The sequence below is a fragment of the Microtus pennsylvanicus genome, chromosome 10 (genome assembly GCF_037038515.1).
Source record: "Microtus pennsylvanicus isolate mMicPen1 chromosome 10, mMicPen1.hap1, whole genome shotgun sequence".
Taxonomy (NCBI): Eukaryota; Metazoa; Chordata; class Mammalia; order Rodentia; family Cricetidae; genus Microtus; species Microtus pennsylvanicus.
In genome coordinates, this window is record NC_134588.1 from 27,767,372 (window position 1) to 27,786,413 (window position 19,042).

Below are 19,042 nucleotides of genomic sequence, written 5' to 3' on the forward strand. Positions count from 1 at the left end.
CACACTCAGACCATAACCTGGGCTTATGGGAAGCCTATCCTAGGGAGGCGGAGCAGCAAGTATGGAGAAGAAAGGCGGAGAAACCTCTGAAAGAGCAGGCAGGGTTCCAGCTGTCTCCCCAGTTAAAGGGAGTGGTTCGGAGGAAGGCTAGGGAGATAGTGACAATGATCCTATGTGACAGACCCCAAGGGTGAGCGGGGCTCAACAGTTACATCTGGTAAGGAGGGACCCAGATGGGATAGAAGGTGGAGATAGAACACCATTGTTATTCCTTTGCCAAACTACAGTTCCCAGCATTCTCCTGGATACGGACATTTCCCAGAAGCCTTTGCATTCCCCGTTAAAAGCGAAGGTCTTTACGAATTCCCCCTCTTCTCTCTCCCCTCTTCTCTTTTCCCTTCCCCCCTTGTTCTCCTAGTGTTTTGCACACCTGTACCTGTCCGTTGCCCCTCCCCCCATTAAAGTGCACCCACGTGGGACCGCCGCGTGTTTGTGTCTTTTCCTCGCGTAACCGCCTCCGCTTTTACATTACAGCCAACCCAGGATTTTTAATATTTAACAACCATAAAGAAAGGGATCCCTGGAATTAATATTAGAAGACTTGGGGCTCCTCATAGAGAGAAGTGTAGAGTTCCCACATGAGGTGGTCGTCATGCAAACAAAGCACGGTCTAGACTGTCACTCAGCCAGTGACTGGAATGCAGGGCATATGTATTGCAGCTTGGAGAGGTCTCAGTAACCAGACACAAGGACCACTGAGTGCATGGTTCCATATATATGAAATCTCCAGAACCATGGGGGAGTCAAGGACATGGAAAGCAGGCTAGTGACTGCTCAGGGTTGGGGACAGAGCCCGACGGTTAATGAAGTGTATGACTTTGGGGAGAGGGGTGTACTGGGAATACAATTACAAAAATTTAATGGTTGGGAGCTGTCCAACACTAGACCCTAGCGAAACACTGTGTACATGAACCAGCATTGAGCTGTATTGTTATATGGATACATTTCTAGTATGTGAATTACACCTCACTAAAGCAGTTATTAAAAGCATTAACAAGAGAACTTAGAGGCCTTTGTTTTAGAAAAATGTGATACTTCATAAAGGAAAATGATTAAATTTACAAATCAGGTTTCAAATGTTGGAGGGAATTAAATCGACTGTATATTAACAGCACCAAAAATAATGTTAAGGAGAAAATTATAAAATTGGAAATAAAAGGTTAAGAGAGCATGACATTTTGAGATAAAAGGAAGGAGACTCTCGGACAGCCACTCCTTTAAGGAAGTCAGCCGAGCAAGTCCCCTTGCCCTCTCTGTTCTAAACCTCGGTGCCCCACTCCCAAAACTGCATGGTAGATTCTCAGGCTTGCCCAGTGGTGTCCTCTTGAGGTCCAGACCATGGTCCACCTGAGGACACCTCTGTTCACGACACACACACACACACACACACACACACACACACACACACACACTATGTGGGGGAATCCAAGTCTAGTGTGGCAGGCACTGTTTTAAAGCCAGTTGGAAACCAGGCTGATCCTAGCAGAGACAAAATTATAGAAGAACGTGGGGTGGGGGAAGAGAGGTGACCTTCACTTCTGTGACCAGATTATGAGCTTTCTGTGAGCAAGAGAGATGTCTTCTATGTCCCCAGCCCATGACAGAGTTAAATGTCAGTGCAGAACTGAACAGAACTGAGTTTATAACTAGCCAGGAGCCGTACAGAAAAGAGGGCTATGCCAGATCCCGACTTGGAGATTTAACGTTAAGAAGTGATATGTGATCTCCATGGCACACGAAAGGCATGGGTTTAGAGTTGCAGGCCCACCCCAGCCAGACAGACGCTTGCTGTTTCCTCTCAGAGCCATGGTCTCCCTGTCTGTAGGAGAGGGCCTATACACTCATTTATTGCAGGGTCGCTATGATAGTTATTAAATCCATCCATGAGCTCCTAACCCAAGCCTCTATCTAACTCTAGCACACCTTATTTTCAGGAAATGCCAGATTTTTATCCTTCCCGCCAAGTCACAACTGAACCTGGCTTACTTCACTACCTGGTTTTAGGCAATCTGGGCTTTCACATCTATTCACAGACCTGTCAGTGAGACAGTGCCTGTGCCAACACTATCTGGCCTGATGCCCAAGGAGCCACCGTTCACTCTCAGGACCAGCACCAGGCTATCAGCATAAATAGTACCTGGTCCACTCAATAAGAACAGGAGGACCCTGAAGGCTCCCAGACTGGCCACTATACCCACTTCACCCTTGCTCTCCTCCTTCCTGCTCTGACACGCCTGTCTCCAAAGCAGCCCATACTCCTCTTCCCACCAGCTCCTTCCACCAGGACCCAATCCATCGGCCATCAAGAGAGAGAGGAGCCGGTTCTGACGGGACTCCATTCGGAGCCAATAGCAGGTTTGCTAATGATATTCCATTGCATTTTTTAAATTCCTGTCTGCTGTGACAAGTGGGGCACAGAAGGAAAGGATGGAGCCAGCGGGAGGGAGCTACAACTGCCCATCCTCCTCCCTCTTGCTTTCCTCCCTCTGCCTTCTGCATTTACATCCCAGGCAGACAGCAGCCTGAATCCAACTGCCATTCCGGCAAGCAAGCAGGCTCCTACAGACAGGAAGAAAGTGAAAACAGGAGGTGGGGAGGGGGTTGCAAAAAGTGGGGAGGCAACAACAGAAAGGGGGAGATTTTTCCCAAGTTAAGTCGCACCATTTGGCCAGGAGTCTGGTTGTGAGAAGGCTGTGTGTGCCACCAGACATTGGAGAGAAGCTTCGCCACAATCTCTGGCTGTCTTACTAAAAACCAGAACTCAGGGTGGACACAGTGTCTCTAGGCTCTGTTAGTGAGATGGGCTTGGGTTAGCAGAAAGGGCCAAGGGGAAGCCAGGTGAGCCTGTTATCTCAGCGCTTGGGAAGAAGAGGCAAGAAGACTGTGAGGTTGAAGCCAGCCTGGACTACAGGAGAAACCGGTTTAAAAGAAAAAAGAGGAGAAAAATTGTAAAGAGCTAAAAAAGGGAGCCTAGATGTGACCACAACGTTCCTGCTAAAAGAAGGTAGAAACAGGAGCTCCTAGGCCCCAGCTGTCACTGCTGCCAACCATACATGATATCTATTCCTGTCTGTCTCAGCACCCATGGGCAAAGGTGGCTAAACGCTGATAGCCTGGAATCAATTTTGGGAAGTCAAATAGTCCCCAGTGAAGTGTTTACAGCCCTGGTCCCGTGTATCCACAGCTGTGGGTCCTGCGCATGCTCTGTGTCTGTGCAGCCTGGGGTGAGGAGGCTGTCTGTGGCTGACAGGCAGAGGGGCTTAGGGGTAGGAGTGCAATTAACCAAATGGATCTATTTGTGAAATCGAAGGCCTGGGGAAGCTGGGTGGTTTCCCTGCATGAGTCAGAAGACAGGTGTCTGCTCTGAGTGACCCCAGATGACAATGAGTTGGGGCACTGGGCACAGGAAGGGTTCCTCCTGCTGGGAGGGGAGGAGAAGGGAAAGGGCAAAGCGCAGGAGCAGATGCCTGGAGCAGCTCCAGATGGCAGGGGACTGAGAACAAAGAGAGAAGAGACAGAGAAGACCTGAAGGGCAGGGCTCCTTCCTGAGAAGGCTTCCCAGCTGGAGCCACCAAGTCGGAGTCACATCTGGGACCCGGAGGACACCGCTCAGGATCACCATGCAGTGTTCTCAGGAACCTGGACAAACCAAGCTGGAAACACCCTTAGCCCCAAACCTAAAGTGAGCTGCTGAGAACCAGAGTCGAACTGTGGGGACCCAGACGCAGGCGTGGCGCTGTCTCAGGTCCTTAACCTCTGTGACTTCGATTTCGTCATCAGAGAAAGCTGAGTACTAAGGATTTTTGTTTCGAAAGAGCTGCTGAGAGAGAACACGGAAGCTACATGCGTGTGCAAAGCACGGGCCCCACATGCAGAAGCACTCCGATATACACTGTGATAAGGGTAGCCATTGCCACTGGCCAAACACCCGCGCGAGTGGGTCCTGGTCTCGCAACAGTCACGTGTCTGTCCACACACACTCTTTCAGCTTCTGTCCGTCCGTCTTCGAAAGATGTTTCCTCTCCATTACATCTGGCTGTGCAGTGTGGCGTCATGATGATAAAACCAGCCCTGGATGGCGCACTTAACGAATGTGATGAAAGAAGGGAAACTGAGGCAGGACTGAGGACTGCCGACTAGGCGGATACATCTGAGACACAGCTGGACTGAGCATGCTCTGATCCGGGATCTCACAGACAGTGGGCTCCAGGCTCCAGGATGTTTGTGTCCCAAGAAGGCCAGGAAGGGACGCTAAGGAGAGGAGATTAGAACGTAGGACTGGCAATCGAAAAGGTGCCCAGAGGACCGGGGAGGCTGAAAGATGAACTACGTCTTCGGCGCTGATGAATCTTGGAGAACTGTCCCCATACCCTTTTCCGCCCCACTCCGAGAAACCAGCATGGCTTTTGCTGTCTGTCTTCCACGTGTAGTAGAGGGAAAAAGTAGAGGGGGTACCGTTCAAGTTCAGTTCTTAACAATGGTGGGTGAAAAAGACCCCAGAATCAGCTGGGTTTCTGCAGGGGTTCCCTAAGCCCGCAGTTCTGTAGCTCAAAGGCGGCCCTCCTGGAGACTACTGGGATCCCTGCATTATGTCACCTTCATGTTCTGTCTTTTACATCTCTTTCTCTGCTTCCTCAGCCTCTGGTAGGACAGAAACTCCAGGGAGGGTGGGGTAAAAAAGACATGAGGCAGAGAGGACCAAACTCAAAAAAAAAAAAAAAAGACCTTTCTCTGAGCAGGTGTCTGGGCCCCCACAGCCTCCTGGTAGTGGGTTGTCGTCTTCCATCAGTTGCACTGACAAAAGGGAAGCCCTCACTTCTTGTGTGTTAGCCTCTACCCTCTGTGGGGAAGGCAGGTGCTACTAATACAGAAGACACTCTACTCCAGAAGGGAGCAATGCAGACCCTGGATACAGGGCGTGGCCGCAGTGCTGTGAGCTTCCTTGCTCTTTGCACCCTGGACAGCCATCCATCTGCCAAGGCCCTGATCCTCACCCAGAGGAGGGGCTCTCGGACTGCCCCCCATATGCCAGGGCTGTCGCTCAGGAAGTACCCAGGGTGTGGGGGCCCAGGCAAAGAGGTAAGGGTCATTAACAAAGCTGTTTCCCAATGTTTCAACTAAAGTGGACAGGAGAGACAATGACAGGAACTAATGCCAGCCAACTGCCCCTCCTAGAGCAGGAGCCAGGGTTGCCCCAGCATAGCCTCCGTGGAGGGCAAGCCTCATCAGGGCTGTGGCTCTGCAGCGGACTCCTGGGGAGAAGGAAGGAGCTGTGTCCTTGAAGATCCCGGTCAGGTAAAGAGCTTGGGAGGGGGGCGACAATGTCCACTCCTACCCCACCCTCCAACTCATGCTCAGGCAGGAGCCCCACGCGTACCTTCTCTGCCTCATTCGGCCTGCTTTTTGTAACACCGATGGAGGCTCTGCTCCAGTCTGCAGAGGGCGAGGAAACTCCAGGCTCCCAATCTGCACATAAGTCAATCAACCTGTTTCAAAGCAAACACAAGCAAAAGGCCCAGGGTTATTCCAGGTATGTGTGTGGGAAGACTGCGGGTTTTGAACTTATTAATTTACTCAGGAAATGGCATCTCTGCCCACATCCATTTGCAGTTTCGAAGAATGTAATGGCATCTTTGTTCACTCTGCAAGAAATGGACAGAGTGCACAAGGTGCTTAAGCCGGCCTTGGGATTGGCAATTAGCTCTACCATCCACGAATTAAACTCTTTATGCTCTGACACCACAATCCAATTGCTAATTCCCCAATCTCCTAGCGGAATTAAGTTATGAATGGAAGAAATGTGTCTCTCTCTCCTACACTCAAGGGAGAATTTACCCATAAATACCGCATTAATTTCTTAACTTCCTTAGGAGAACCACTGTGTTTTTCTTCCCTACCTACTGAAAAGCAAACAGGCTCATCACAAACAAATCCATAGCATGTTGGAAAGGGATCACACTTTATGGCTGGGAGCCAGCGGTTCTAAGTTCTAGCATGCGGCATATCTCTCAACAAGAGTGGGTCTTTGCCTATGTGTTTGCTAGCTTTTCATCTGCAAGATGGGGAGAGGATATGGTACGGTGAACCAGTGAGAACACTGGGTCACTAGTTCGCATCAGAGGCTCAAGTCCCCAAAAATGAAAATAAGATGTCACACCTAGAGAAATTAAAGCATGGTAATTTGACTATGTTTTATTTGGCAGGTATGTCTTCAGAAAGCAAAGAAATGCTTTGCCCCTCCCCCCATGAACTTGTTTCCATTCATGGTTATTGATGCTCCTCCCCTCTTTTTTTTACACCCAAAGAAATGGTGTAAAACATCCATTAAAAACCAGGCATGGTGGTGCTTGCCTGTAATGCCAGGACTCAGAAAAGTGGAGAGTTTCAGGCCAGCCTGGCAGCACAGTCAAACCCCATCTCAATAAAACCAACAAACACCAAATGAGAGAATCCATTGGTTAAGGATTGAGACACTCTTGTTTGCATCCGCAGTTGGCTCTTTAGAGAGGACCACTGTATACCTTTCCCTTGCGGGTCTGAAGGCAGAAGGCAATGTACAGGAAAGTACTTGGGGAACAAATCTGCAAACAAATATTTGCTGCTGGTTCAAAACTAGAGATCAGTTCTTCTTCATGGAACTGTAGTTCTCCCACCTAACTTGATCCTGTCCAGCTATCGGCCAGCCAGGTTCTTTATTAAACCAATCACAGCAACATGTATTTATGCAGTGTAAAGAAATAGTGTACATTTTATTTCAGTTATTGTTTGAGTAGCTAAACCTATATATGTAAATACAAAATAGTACATTGTAAAAATAGGTTTTATTAGCAAATCTCCTTGCCAAACCTGCCTCCATCCAGCTTCCTAAGCCCTAGTCACTCGGCTGTTGCTGGTCAACCACTGTCACCAGATGTGTGCATCCTTCAAGAGTGAGTCTGTGCACACATAAACGGAGATAAGCAAAGCAGCCTGCTACAGGATCACAGTCTCAAACCTAGCACTCAGGAGGTAGAGGAAGAAAGCCAGATTGAAGGTCAGCTTGAGCTACATGGTGAGTTTGAGGCCGTCTTAGGCTGGCCACACAATGAGACTTAGTCTCAAAAAAACCAATATTGGGACTGGAGATATGGCTCAGCATTTAAGAACATTGCAGAGGACCTGGGTTTAGTTTCCAGCACCCACAACTGTACTTAACTTGAGTTCTAGGTGACCTAGCACCTTCTTTTGGCATCTCCAGGTATCAGGTATATATGTACACAGATGTGCACTCATGTGCACGCATGTACACACTCAGGCAAAAATTCACATATAAAACCAGAATAATGGGGGCTGGAGAGATGGCTCAGTGGTTAAGAGCATTGCCTGCTCTTCCAAAGGTCCTGAGTTCAATTCCCAGCAACCACATGGTGGCTCACAACCATCTGTAATGAGGTCTGGTGCCCTCTTCTGGCCTGCAGGCATACATGCAGAAAGAATATTGTATACATAATAAATAAATAAATAAATAAATAAATAAATATTAAAAAAACCCAGAATAATAATTCTTTAAATAAAATAAATATGAAGCATGGTTTTCCTACTTTGTTCTCCAACCCCAGTAAATAAGTATCCTGAGTATTATTCTGTATTAGTTCACATAAAACAACCACATTAATAGAAGCCGAGTGTTACAAGATGTGAGCATATCAGGTGCTTACCCTGTCCTCTCTTGAGCGACAATCAGATGGCTTATAATCATTTGACATGGAAAGTGTCACTTGTCTTTGGGTAAATGTGAATTCTTGCCTTCGCAAGACTACAGTTAGGATCAAATCACTGACACAATGTTTTTATTTTATTTATTATTGGGTCTCTGCGTGTGCACGAAGTGTGTGAGTGTGTGCACACAGGTGCCATGGTAGCTGTGTGGAGGACACCTCTGGTGAGTTTGGGGCCCAAGGATCAAACTCAATCGCTAAGTTTGCGCAGCTTGACCCACTGAGTCATCTCACCTGCTCTTCAGGGTCAATTCATGAATGCAGACTTTTGAATAGTAGAGAATTTGGCTAAATTATTCTCCATGAATCACTTGACACTTTACTCTCCCACAGCAGTGGAAAGGAGGGGTTCCTGATTCTACATCATTAGCTTTTGTCTTTTTGTTTCTGGCAGTCTGACGCATAGAAGTTGGTATCTATTTTGTGGTTTTCTTCCTACAATGAGATGGGGTGGACATCTTCATTTCCTTTAAATTGTTCCTGTTCTATTTGTTCCTACAGGTTTGCAGGAATCTTACGATGAAAATTACCACTTTGTAGGGGAGATAAAAATCACTGTATCATGCACTATTTTGCTGTGAAAAATGTTTTCCTGGCTCAATGGATCTTTCATTTTGTCACTATTTTGTGTCATACGCAGGATTTCTTTATTTCAAAGCTATCTTTAAACAGTTCCATGTTTTTTGCTAAGATTTAGAGCCTATCATTCTCTATGATTAATCTTTTATCCATCTGAAACCTCCTTTGAACTTACATGAGAGAAGAATCTAATGGTATCAAGACTGTTTTCCCAGCACTGGGTATTGAAGAGTTCACCTTTTACCTTCTGGTTTAAATGATGTCTTTGGGTCAGTAAAGTCACTTGCCATGCCAATATGAGAAACCGAGACCAGATCCCCAGGACCCATGTAAAGCTGGGGCTGGTAGCACACCCCGCTCATTCCAGCACTCTTACAGAGAGATGGGAGGCAGAGATGGAAGAATTCTTGAAAGTCACAGGCCAGCTAGCCTAGGGTACACAGCAGTGAGCAGCAAGACCCTGTCTCAAACAAGGTGGGAGGTGAGGATCAAACCGAGGCTGTCCTCTGACCTTATGTGTGCCATGGATATGCCTGCTTATACCCACACACTCAAACATGCACACACAGTCACACACGTCTCTCACACATACACACGCGGGTAAAAGGAAAGCAATAAATAAGTAGAATATTGTCTTTAAAACCTTAAGGGAGAAAAGATTATAGGACATATGTGATAGCAAAGCAGAAGGGCAGAGTACTAGGGGAGGAAAGGGTTAAGCAGAGATGGGAAGAAAAGGAGATGGGGGAAAAGCTAACCCAAAATGAAGGACATATGGAAAAGTCATTTGGAAACCTACCATTTTTAAAAGCCAATTAAAAACTATATCTTTAAAAGAACTTGAGGGAGCCTACAGAGGTAGATAATGTAGCTTCCATAAACCACAGGTGATTAGGTGAAAACCCAGTGTAAGACACCTTCCTATGAGCTGTTTGTTGGGGAGATCTAGAGCCTCCAAAGCAATACGGGCTATCTCCATGGATGCCAGGGGCTGGGTTGAAGCCTGAACGCAAACATCCCAGACTCTTTGGATATATGGATGCCAGGGGCTGGGGTGAGGCTTCCACCCAAACAATACTATGTAATTTTCGTTTAAGAATTAGGGAATGTGGATGCACTGGAGGTAGCTCACCCAGTGATATGCTTGCATGAAAAGAGTTAACTCAATCCTGTTCCAAATCCTGATGTGGGATTCCCTTCTGAATGCTGTGAATACCATTGGTTAATAAAGAAACTGGCTTGGCCTGATAGGGCAGCATAGAGCTAGGCAGGGAAAACTAAACTGAATGCTGAGAGAAAGAAGGCAGAGTCAGTGAGAAGCCATATAGCCCCACCAGAGATAGACACTGGAACTTTACCTGGTAAGCCACAGCCTCGTGGCAATACACAGATTAACGGAGATGGGTTAATTTAAGATATGAGTTAGCCAGAAATATGCTTAAGCTATTGACCAAACAGTATTGAAAATAATATGGTTTCTGTGTGATTATTTCAGGGGGTCTGAGCAACCAGGAACAAACAAGCAACCTACAACAATCTCCTTCAGATTGTAGAAGAGAAAGGTCACTTTCCAACCAATTCTATGAAGCTGGTGTGACCCTGAGACCAAAACCAGGCGTCTAAAACAAAAGAAGCCAAAGAATGCAGACCAAATAATATTTCTCAAAAATAGGTTAAAAAATCCGTAATAAAATACTAGCAAACAGGAATCAGTGGTACCTAAAAACAGTTCTTCACCACGGACAAATAAGGTTCACTCAAGTGAGGCAAGTCAATATTTTTAAATGAACTAATTCAATCCACCACATTAATGGACTAAAGGAAAAAAATCAGGGGCCCATATCAATCAATACAGAATCAACCACTGACAAAATTCAGCGGCATTCATAGTGAGAACCACAGACACTGAAAGAAACTTCCTAAACTTGGTTTTCTTTTTGTTTGTTTTACAAACATCTGCGAAAATCCACAGCTAAGATCATAGTGGGTGGTGAAAACGTGAATCCTGTCCTGTTAGTGGGCACAGGCAAGTGTGCCTTTCAACACTGTTGCTAAGCACAGTATTGCTGTCCCAGTCAGTAATAAGTCAAGAAAAGGAAATGCATAGCACAAAACTCATAAAGGAAAACATAAAACTATTTCTAATTACATATGATCGTGTACAATCCCACTATTAAAGCATTCTTAGAACTAATAAATAAATTCATCAAGATTGTGTGATAATGGATAAACATATAAAATTAATAGCATTTCTACATGAAAGTCATAACCGTAAGGAAACAAACATTTAACATACAATATCATTTACAATCCCTCAAATATCCTTAGGTATAAAATAAACTGAACATGTAAATGACTCAAGCTGGGCATAGTGGTTTCCACCTCTAATCCTAGCACTTGAGGCACTTAGGCAGGAAGACTGCCATGGTTTGAGGCCAGCCTGGGCTACAGAGCGAGTTCTAGGACAGCCTGAACTACAGAGCAAAACCTTGCCTCAAATGACAACATCAACAACAAAATATGCACAAGACCTATGTGAACATTTTAGAAAATTTATAAAAAATTAAAAATAATAGGAATACATAAATACCATGCTCATGGATTTGACTCAACACAGCAAAGAGGCAAATTAATCCCAAGTTGACATACTAGTTTTATGTAACCCTTCAAAAATTTCTACATGATTGTTAGTAGAAATAGACAAGATTATCCTTAAACTTACACAGAAAAATTAAAGTAATTGGAATTGCTTAAACAATTTGGAAAAAAAAAGAAAAATTAAGAAGCAGAATCAATTAATCCAGGTAAGAGACTAACTATATAGATATAGAAGTAAACATTATGTATGAAGGACAAAGGAACAGATCAAGAAGATTAGCAAAAAGGGAAGCATGAGAACTTTCTGCAATGATGGACACTCTCCGTATCTTAATTATAGTGGTGCTACCAAATCATGTGGGCGTGGCAAAATCCACTGGACTGTAGATCCAACAAAGCTGAATGTCATTCTCTATAAATTATAACTCAACACACCTGGCTTGGCAGGAAAGTACCTTCAGGTACATGCATCAGAACCTGGCAAGGCACCTTATGGAGAAAGGGCACACACGCACAGAGAAGATAGACACCCCACTCTATAACTAACCCTTTCTCCAAATAACGGCATCACCTGCCTATGAAGCAGAGCTACTGTGACCTAAGCACCTTTTTTTTTTTTTTTTTGATTTTCGAGACAGGGTTTCTCCGTAGCTTTTGGTTCCTGTCCTGGAACTAGCTCTTGTAGACCAGGCTGGCCTCGAACTCACAGAGATCCGCCTGCCTCTACCTCCCGAGTGCTGGGATTAAAGGCGTGAGCCACCATTGCCCGGTGTGACCTAAGCACCTTGTGTTAGTACCACAGTACTTTATGTTGGCAGGTAAATTTCAACACCAGAGGACAAAACCAGTGACCTCAGTGTGCTTAATGAGATGGTGAATGACCAGTCCTCTAGTCACCATCTTTCTTGAGCTAATAGGGATGGTCACTGTGTCCTCTTTGTCACATCTTCCCTTGTCAACTTTAAATACCGCCTTTAAGTCTCCTTTTCTTTCTCAATCCTCTATTCTCTCAATTTCCTGGTGCTGAGAGCATGGGCTGCACCCCAGGAGCTCCTCTTACACACACACACACACACACACACACACACACACACACACCCTGCTCTGGTGTCCTGAATGCAGTCACACTCCAAGTTCCATCCTTATGTTGCAAATCTCCAGCTTTAAATCTAACTCAAACCTCTTCACTTTCAAACCTACACAGCCACCTGTCCATATGACACCTTGGTGGTCTTTCTAACAAGTATCTTGGAGCCAACAAATCTCAGGTTCTTCTCTAGCACCCTGCCAAACACAGTCTGTGCTGTGACACCCTGAGAGTCCAGTGTCTCCTCTCCCTCTCTGCTCTCACAACTGAACGAGAGCAAATTCTGCCACCTCAGAGCCTCAGAGCACCACACTCTCCTCCATCCTCCTCTCCTGCTACCCTACACCCCAATAATTCCCAACTCCAACCTGCTTTATTTTATAACCAGTTCCTTAGCACTTAGCTAACACATCCCCATCTTTTACTGTGTCTTTTCCTGTGAAAATATAAGATACTTGAAAGACAGAGGTTTTATCTGTTTTATTCACGTCTGTATCGCTGAAATCTGAAACAATGCTAACACTATAGAAAGTGTAATCTGTGATGATTAATCCCCATGATCAATTTGATTTGATTTGCCTTAGAGCCACCTAGACACACCTCTGGCTTATCTGAGGAGGGAAGACCCACCCAGAATGTGGATGGTATCACCCCATGAACTGGGGGGTCCAGACTTAATACAACAGAGAAAGCAAGTTGAGCAGCGGTATTTACCTCTCTGCCTCCTGGCCACGAAGGCTTTGTGCCCTTACCACACCTTTCACACCCTGAGGAACTGTGTCCCCTCAGTGAGACAATAAATCCCCGTAAGTTGCTTTTATCAAGCATTTTGTCCCATCAATGAGTGAAGTAACTGATACAGATACAGTGGTCCAAATCATCTGTTGTAGAATAAGTGCATTCACACTTCAGCAAAGACCAAACTTCCTGTATGTACTCCGGTTTCCCCAGTCTCTCTGGAGTTCCCCAGCACTTAGAGTTTCAAGTATGGCCTTCTATACGATGCAGTATTGGTACCAAGCTAAGCTCTTACTGTCCTGCGGGGTTCTGAGTCTTTCAAAGCTTAGCTCTTAAGTCTACTAGTTTATTTGTGTGCGTTGTGCATGCGTGTGCGTGTGTGTGTGTGTGTGTGTGTGTGTGTGTGTGCGCGTGTGCATACGTGTACATGCTTGTTTGTAGGTCAGAAAACAACTTTTGGAAGTCAGTTCTCTCTTCCACCCACCATGTGGGTCCTAGGAATTAATCTCAGTTCATCCAGCTTGCTGGCAAGGGCTTTATGCCACGAGCCCCCTCGCTGCCCCCATTTATTTATCTTTCGTAGCCCCTTCACCCCACATGAGTTGGCTGTTCCTACAGCTCAAGTTCTGACAGACTATTCAGTTTGGTTAGTATAAATCTCATATTTACTAAACACATTTTCTACACCTGATCCCCCTTCCTTTTCAATGTTATCAGCATAACACCCCGTGAGGACAAGGATGGGTATCTGTCTCCTCTTCACAAGCTCTGAACAATCCTACTTTCTGAAACATTCCAGCATGTTCACAGTAGCTGGGTTCAGTGTACATCACCCTCATACGGTAACGGGATTTCGTGTACCATCACCCTCATACGGTAGCAGGATTTCGTGTACCATCACCCTCATACGGTAATGGGATTTCGTGTACCATCACCCTCATACGGTAATGGGATTTCGTGTACCATCACCCTCATACGGTAATGGGATTTCGTGTACCATCACCCTCATACGGTAATGGGATTTCGTGTACCATCACCCTCATACGGTAGCAGGATTTCGTGTACCATCACCCTCATACGGTAACGGGATTTCGTGTACCATCACCCTCATACGGTATCCGGGTTTAGTGTACATCACCCTCATACGGTAGCTGATACGGTAGCTGGATTTAGTGTACATCACACTTCCATGTCATAACTAATACTAAAGCTCAAACGATTTTCAAAACCTTTTCTCTGAGGAAAAACAGAATCACCTCACCCGAGATCATACACTCAGTGGGGAGCCAGGAGCTGAAGCGGGGCACACTGATTTAGGTCATATGACCATCCCTCTTGCCATCCTTCTTACTTTAATACTACTGGAAAGCAGAGGACTTGCTCAAGGTGGCACTGGAGTCACTTGTGGGACGAAGAAAGAGGCTGGTTAATCAACAGTCTTCTCAGAACGGGAGTCACTTGTGGGACGAAGAAAGAGGCTGGTTAATCAACAGTCTTCTCAGAACGGGAGTCACTTGTGGGACGGAAGAAAGAGGCTGGTTGATCAACAGCCTTCTCGGCAGACTTCAGGTTCTCTTTCTTGTTCCCACAACTGCAGTCACAGTTCCAAGAAGAGGTGTCGAGGAGGAAGGGTGCTGAGACAGGAGGATGCCATTTTGTCAAAGCCAACAAATACACCACATGCTAGACAGTGCTCTGGAAGGCCCAGCTGTTCTCCACAGGTGGGAACCAACGGCTGTGCCAGAGACTGGCACCACCAGCCTTGGCTGTAAGATGGATGGGAAGAGAGACGGCCAAGTGTTGCCAGCTACCCACCTCAGTCTCAAGAGGGTCCCCTGGTTCTGGCTTATGGCTGAGGACCCCTCATCATTTATAACAGCATCTCTGCTGGCTTCTGATTTAGCAGATGCTTGTGCTCCAATTCCCCCCATGCCTGCGCTTTCTGTTTCTCCCATTGGCCTGGAAGTCTCTGCAGCAGTCTGGACTTTGTGGGGATGGACACAATTCCTCCCTCATTCCACTTAGAGCTGTCTGAAAATAAGGGCAAGGCTTATACCATGATGAAAGTTTCCATCATGGCCAAATGTAGCTTCAGAATGACCTAAGCTCTTTTATCTCTCTCTCCACCGAGGACACGTGTGCTTTCATCCCTCCCTGCAGAGACCACAATGGCCAATTTGACCGTGAGAGACCTGGTGACTGTGGTCAGCAAAGGTATCTTGGTGTTGAGTCTGAGCAGGTGCAGTGCTCAAGTCTCACATATCTGCACCGAGACGCAGAGAGATGAGGTTCCGCCGGGTCTCTCATCCTCTCTGTATTCCTGCTGTAAGAGCTGCTGCATACCCCCGTCGGCAGAACAGACAGAAAGAAAGGGTAGAAGGACTGGCCCAGGCGACAGCACAGAAGCAAAGAGCGCCCCCAAAGCCACAAAGTGATCTGCCTTCCCAGTGGCTTGGTCCAAGCTGCTTACAGAACAATGGCAGGGAACAGGATTCCTGGGAAGAAGTCTACACTTTTGAATAGCAAACACTATTCTCCTTTAATACCACAAACAGACTTATGACTTTTCTTGGTTCGTGGGGATTATTATTTTATTCCAGTCTTAATCATCTTGTGTTAGTTAAGCTATTTTATTACAAAATTCATCAAGTGTTAAGCAATAAAGATGAACAATGATATCATGTGGAGTTGGAGAGATGGCTCATTGGTAAGAGCACACACTGTTCTTTCCAGAGGACTGGGGCTCGCTCCCTGAACCCATGTGGCAGCTCACAACTATCTGTAACTCCAGTTTCAGGGGATCCCACACCCTCTTCTGGCCTCTTAGGACACCGGACAAACATGATGCACATGGACATACATGTAGGTAAAAATACCATACACATAACTATTAATAAAAATGATATCATGTTTATATTTTGTCTCCTTATAGCCTTAGTGTAGTGAACCTGGAAATGGGCCTTGAGATTACAGATCAAGGTACTAATTCCAGTTTATGTCTGGTTACCTGAGAGTGACCATCTACACGACTTTGGGTGAATTACTCCACCCATTAGTGTTTTGGTTTCCCTGTGTCTAAATGAGGGGCACTATTCCTTTTCGGTCCCACACGTATGTAAACTCTTTGGCTAACACAGCCTTTCCCAGCTGGCCCCGCCTCAGCTGTCATTGCCCGGGGCTCTGCAGCCCCAGCCTGTCCACACCCCCATTCACCCGGCATTATCTCTTCCACAGGCCTCCCGCTCACTCCTCACATAGCAACAGGGAAGGCACTTCCATGGAGAGGCCTTCCCTTGTCCCTTCAACTAGACCTGGTTAAATCAGTCTTCCCAGCAGAGCCCCGGAGAAGTCAGTGTGCAGACCAACAGATGGTCTCTTGTAACCTTGTCAAAATGAGCAGGTGATAGTTTCTGATGAGCTAGGGTGTGGTCCCGCTAGTGTGGCTATTTCTAACAAATTCTGGGTGATCTGATGCTCCCGGGAGGAGAATGACCCCTTAGACACCCACAATTGGTCCGTCAACATTATTTGTATTTCCTGCCTAACCCGGGCCCTGGGTAGCCCTCTGCCCTGTTCAGCCTTTGCTGCCTGGTTGAGAAAGGTTCCAGAAAGGTCTAATGACTCAATGGAGCAACAGCCGCAATGCGGGCAGCCTGGTTTCTGGTCAGAGTTAAAGAGAGGCTATCACAATATACATGCTACATGCCGCAGACCGATCTTAAAGCAAGGGCCACAACTTCTACTTCTTCCCCACTCCAATTCATTCCTGGGATGTCTTGGGCCCATAGCTCAGTTCTTGGAAGCAGTTTTGCTGAGTGGACGACTAAATAAGCACATGCATCAGAGGCTCTGTGGCCCATGGTCCTTTAGGGGCAGGCAACACATGCAGAACGGCACAGTTTGCCCATCACTGTCGCTCCCTATAGCCCAAACCTGGCCTTTACCAGAGGGGTCAAGAACACAGAATTTAAATATAGGTCCCAAAGACCAAAGAGTCACCAAGCATTCCTCAGGCAAACAAACAAGTGACAGAGCCCAGGAAGGAGGGTTATTGTTTTAAAAATTATTTCCGTAGTCCTCAAAGAACTGGAACAAAGCAGAATTGTCGTGGCTGCCTCCCCTGCAAGAATTCACATTCTAGACTCCTCTAAATGCCAGTGCAAATGCTGCTCAGAACATGATTATTAAACCCAGCAAGCAGCTGACACCCCGAGGGCGGGGGCTGGGAGTCTCCCTCCTTCCATTGCAGCAGCTTTGAGCAATGAGTCTTCTCTGCTTTCAGTGTTTCTACTGCCCAGCCCCAGTTCCCTTCCTCGTTATCATTCCCTTTGGCCTACTCCATGCTGCCTCCCCCAAGATAGAGAGTGGGTGAGCTATGTGTGCAGTGTGGAGGCTTCTGGGAGAAAAATGATCTCATGGAAGCTAGTAGACTGGGCTGGTTCTGGGATATCAAACCCATTTGCAGAGCCCATTCCCTTCCTTCTCAACCTCCAGGAGACCCAGAAGAAAGCAAAAACCAGGAGATTTTATCTGAGATTTAAGATTCTTCAAGGGGATCACGGAGTTAGAGGAGCCACTCATACAAAAGGGGGTTGGGAACTTCCACACTCAAACTCAAATGTTGGGTCTTGAATACTTAAAAGTGAAAAATTACAGCATGGTATCTTTTTTTTTGGAGGGAATATTGTCAATTTTTATTTATCTTTATTTTCTACATTATCTTTTTCCCCTAAGTCCTAGGGATTAAACCTAGTCATAACTATGCTAAGCAGAGTCCTGACACTGAGCTGTAGCCCCAGCCCATTTTTTTGGTATTGAAGTTATACCCCAGGCTACACTATCAGAGGGATTACATGCAGAGGTCACATGACTCATGCAGCTGTCCTGGTTAACTGGCAGCATGCTGCTGTACTCTTATCCAGATGAAGCACTCTGGGCCAGCACCCTCCCACTGAGCTACATCTTCAACCCCTTGTGCATTTTAAACTCTGAGACAGGTTCTTACACAGTCACCCAGACTGGCCTTAACCTCTATTAGTAGCCCAGGCAGACTTTGTACTTGTTATTCTCCTGCCTCAGCCTACTGAGTAGCTGGGATTACAGATCTGCACCATCAGCTTGGAGACCAAAGGCAGATACCCTGGTTGCCTGCCATTCTGTTGATTCTGGCCACATTGACAGTCATCGCTGAATGGACAGGGGAGCGAGAATGAATGCACGCCCTCTAAACAGCTCCCAAAGAGCAGAGGTGAATGACACAAAAGGGCCAGCCATGTCCACCGCCTGCCAGATCCCTGATGACCGGCAGACAAAGGGAGAGCTCTACGTTCATTCAAAAGAGGTAGAGACCAGGGGAGGCTTCCAGGCAATGCAGGCCGTTGGGTATATTAGACCGTTTAGGTTCAAAATGCTTGAAGAAGGAGTAGGAATTGGGTAAGCCGGGGGTGGGGGTGGGAAGATCATGTGACACTAAGAGGTGGTTTCAGCAACAGCTTAGTTCTGGTCTCAGGGCAAGAGGGAAACGGTTTGAGCAGAGAAGAACGTTTGCATGGCAGATAAGTGGGAGAACTGGGGAGAACGTGGGAAGCTTTGAATGCCAGGCTAGGGTGTTCTCTGTTATCAACTGTGTGAACAACACAAGGCATTCCTACAGCAAGAGGCCTGGGTGAGCCAGCAAAGCTAATACTCCTTCAACACTCTCCTCTGTCACCCAAGTCCCCTCTCAAGCCATTATTGCTATTAGCCTAGAAGCTATCTTTCTGGCAGACAGAGGAACTCAAGATACAGGACATGTGAACCGCCAGAACTTCCTGAACCAAAGTTTGTGTTCAAGAGGGAAACCGACGGTAGAAACGACAGGTAAATCTTGAGAAGCGAGCCCAACAGGCATGAGATGGAAGAGCATGAAGGATGGAGGAAGAAAGCTAACAGGCTTGCAGTGGTACCCAAACTGACCAGTGGGAATTCATGCTGTGGGTGTTGCTTGGAGATAGAAGAAGAGAAGGGGCATTTTTGAAAGGTAAGAATTGAGGAGAGTCAGCTGAGTGATGGTGTCACACACCTTTAACCCCAGCACTTGGGAGGCAGAAACAGGCAAATCTCTGTGAGTTCGAGGCCAGCCTGGTCTACAGAGCAAGTTCCAGGACAGGCTCCAAAGGTACAGAGAAACCCTGTCAAAAAAATAAAAAATAAAAATAAATAAAAATATAAAAAAGAATTGAAG

At 46.4% G+C, this 19,042-nt stretch overlaps 1 protein-coding gene across 29 annotated transcripts in view; it reads right to left on the reverse strand.

Moving 5' to 3' along the window:
* Nfasc (neurofascin) overlaps window positions 1–19,042 on the reverse strand; it is a 162,165-nt gene that overhangs the window by 89,027 nt on the left and 54,096 nt on the right. For all 29 annotated transcript variants that reach the window (XR_012912044.1, XR_012912047.1, XR_012912045.1 and 26 more), the window contains exon 2: window positions 5,438–5,546. The gene's annotated coding sequence lies outside the window, so the exon portion shown is untranslated. The remainder of the gene's footprint in view (window positions 1–5,437; window positions 5,547–19,042) is intronic.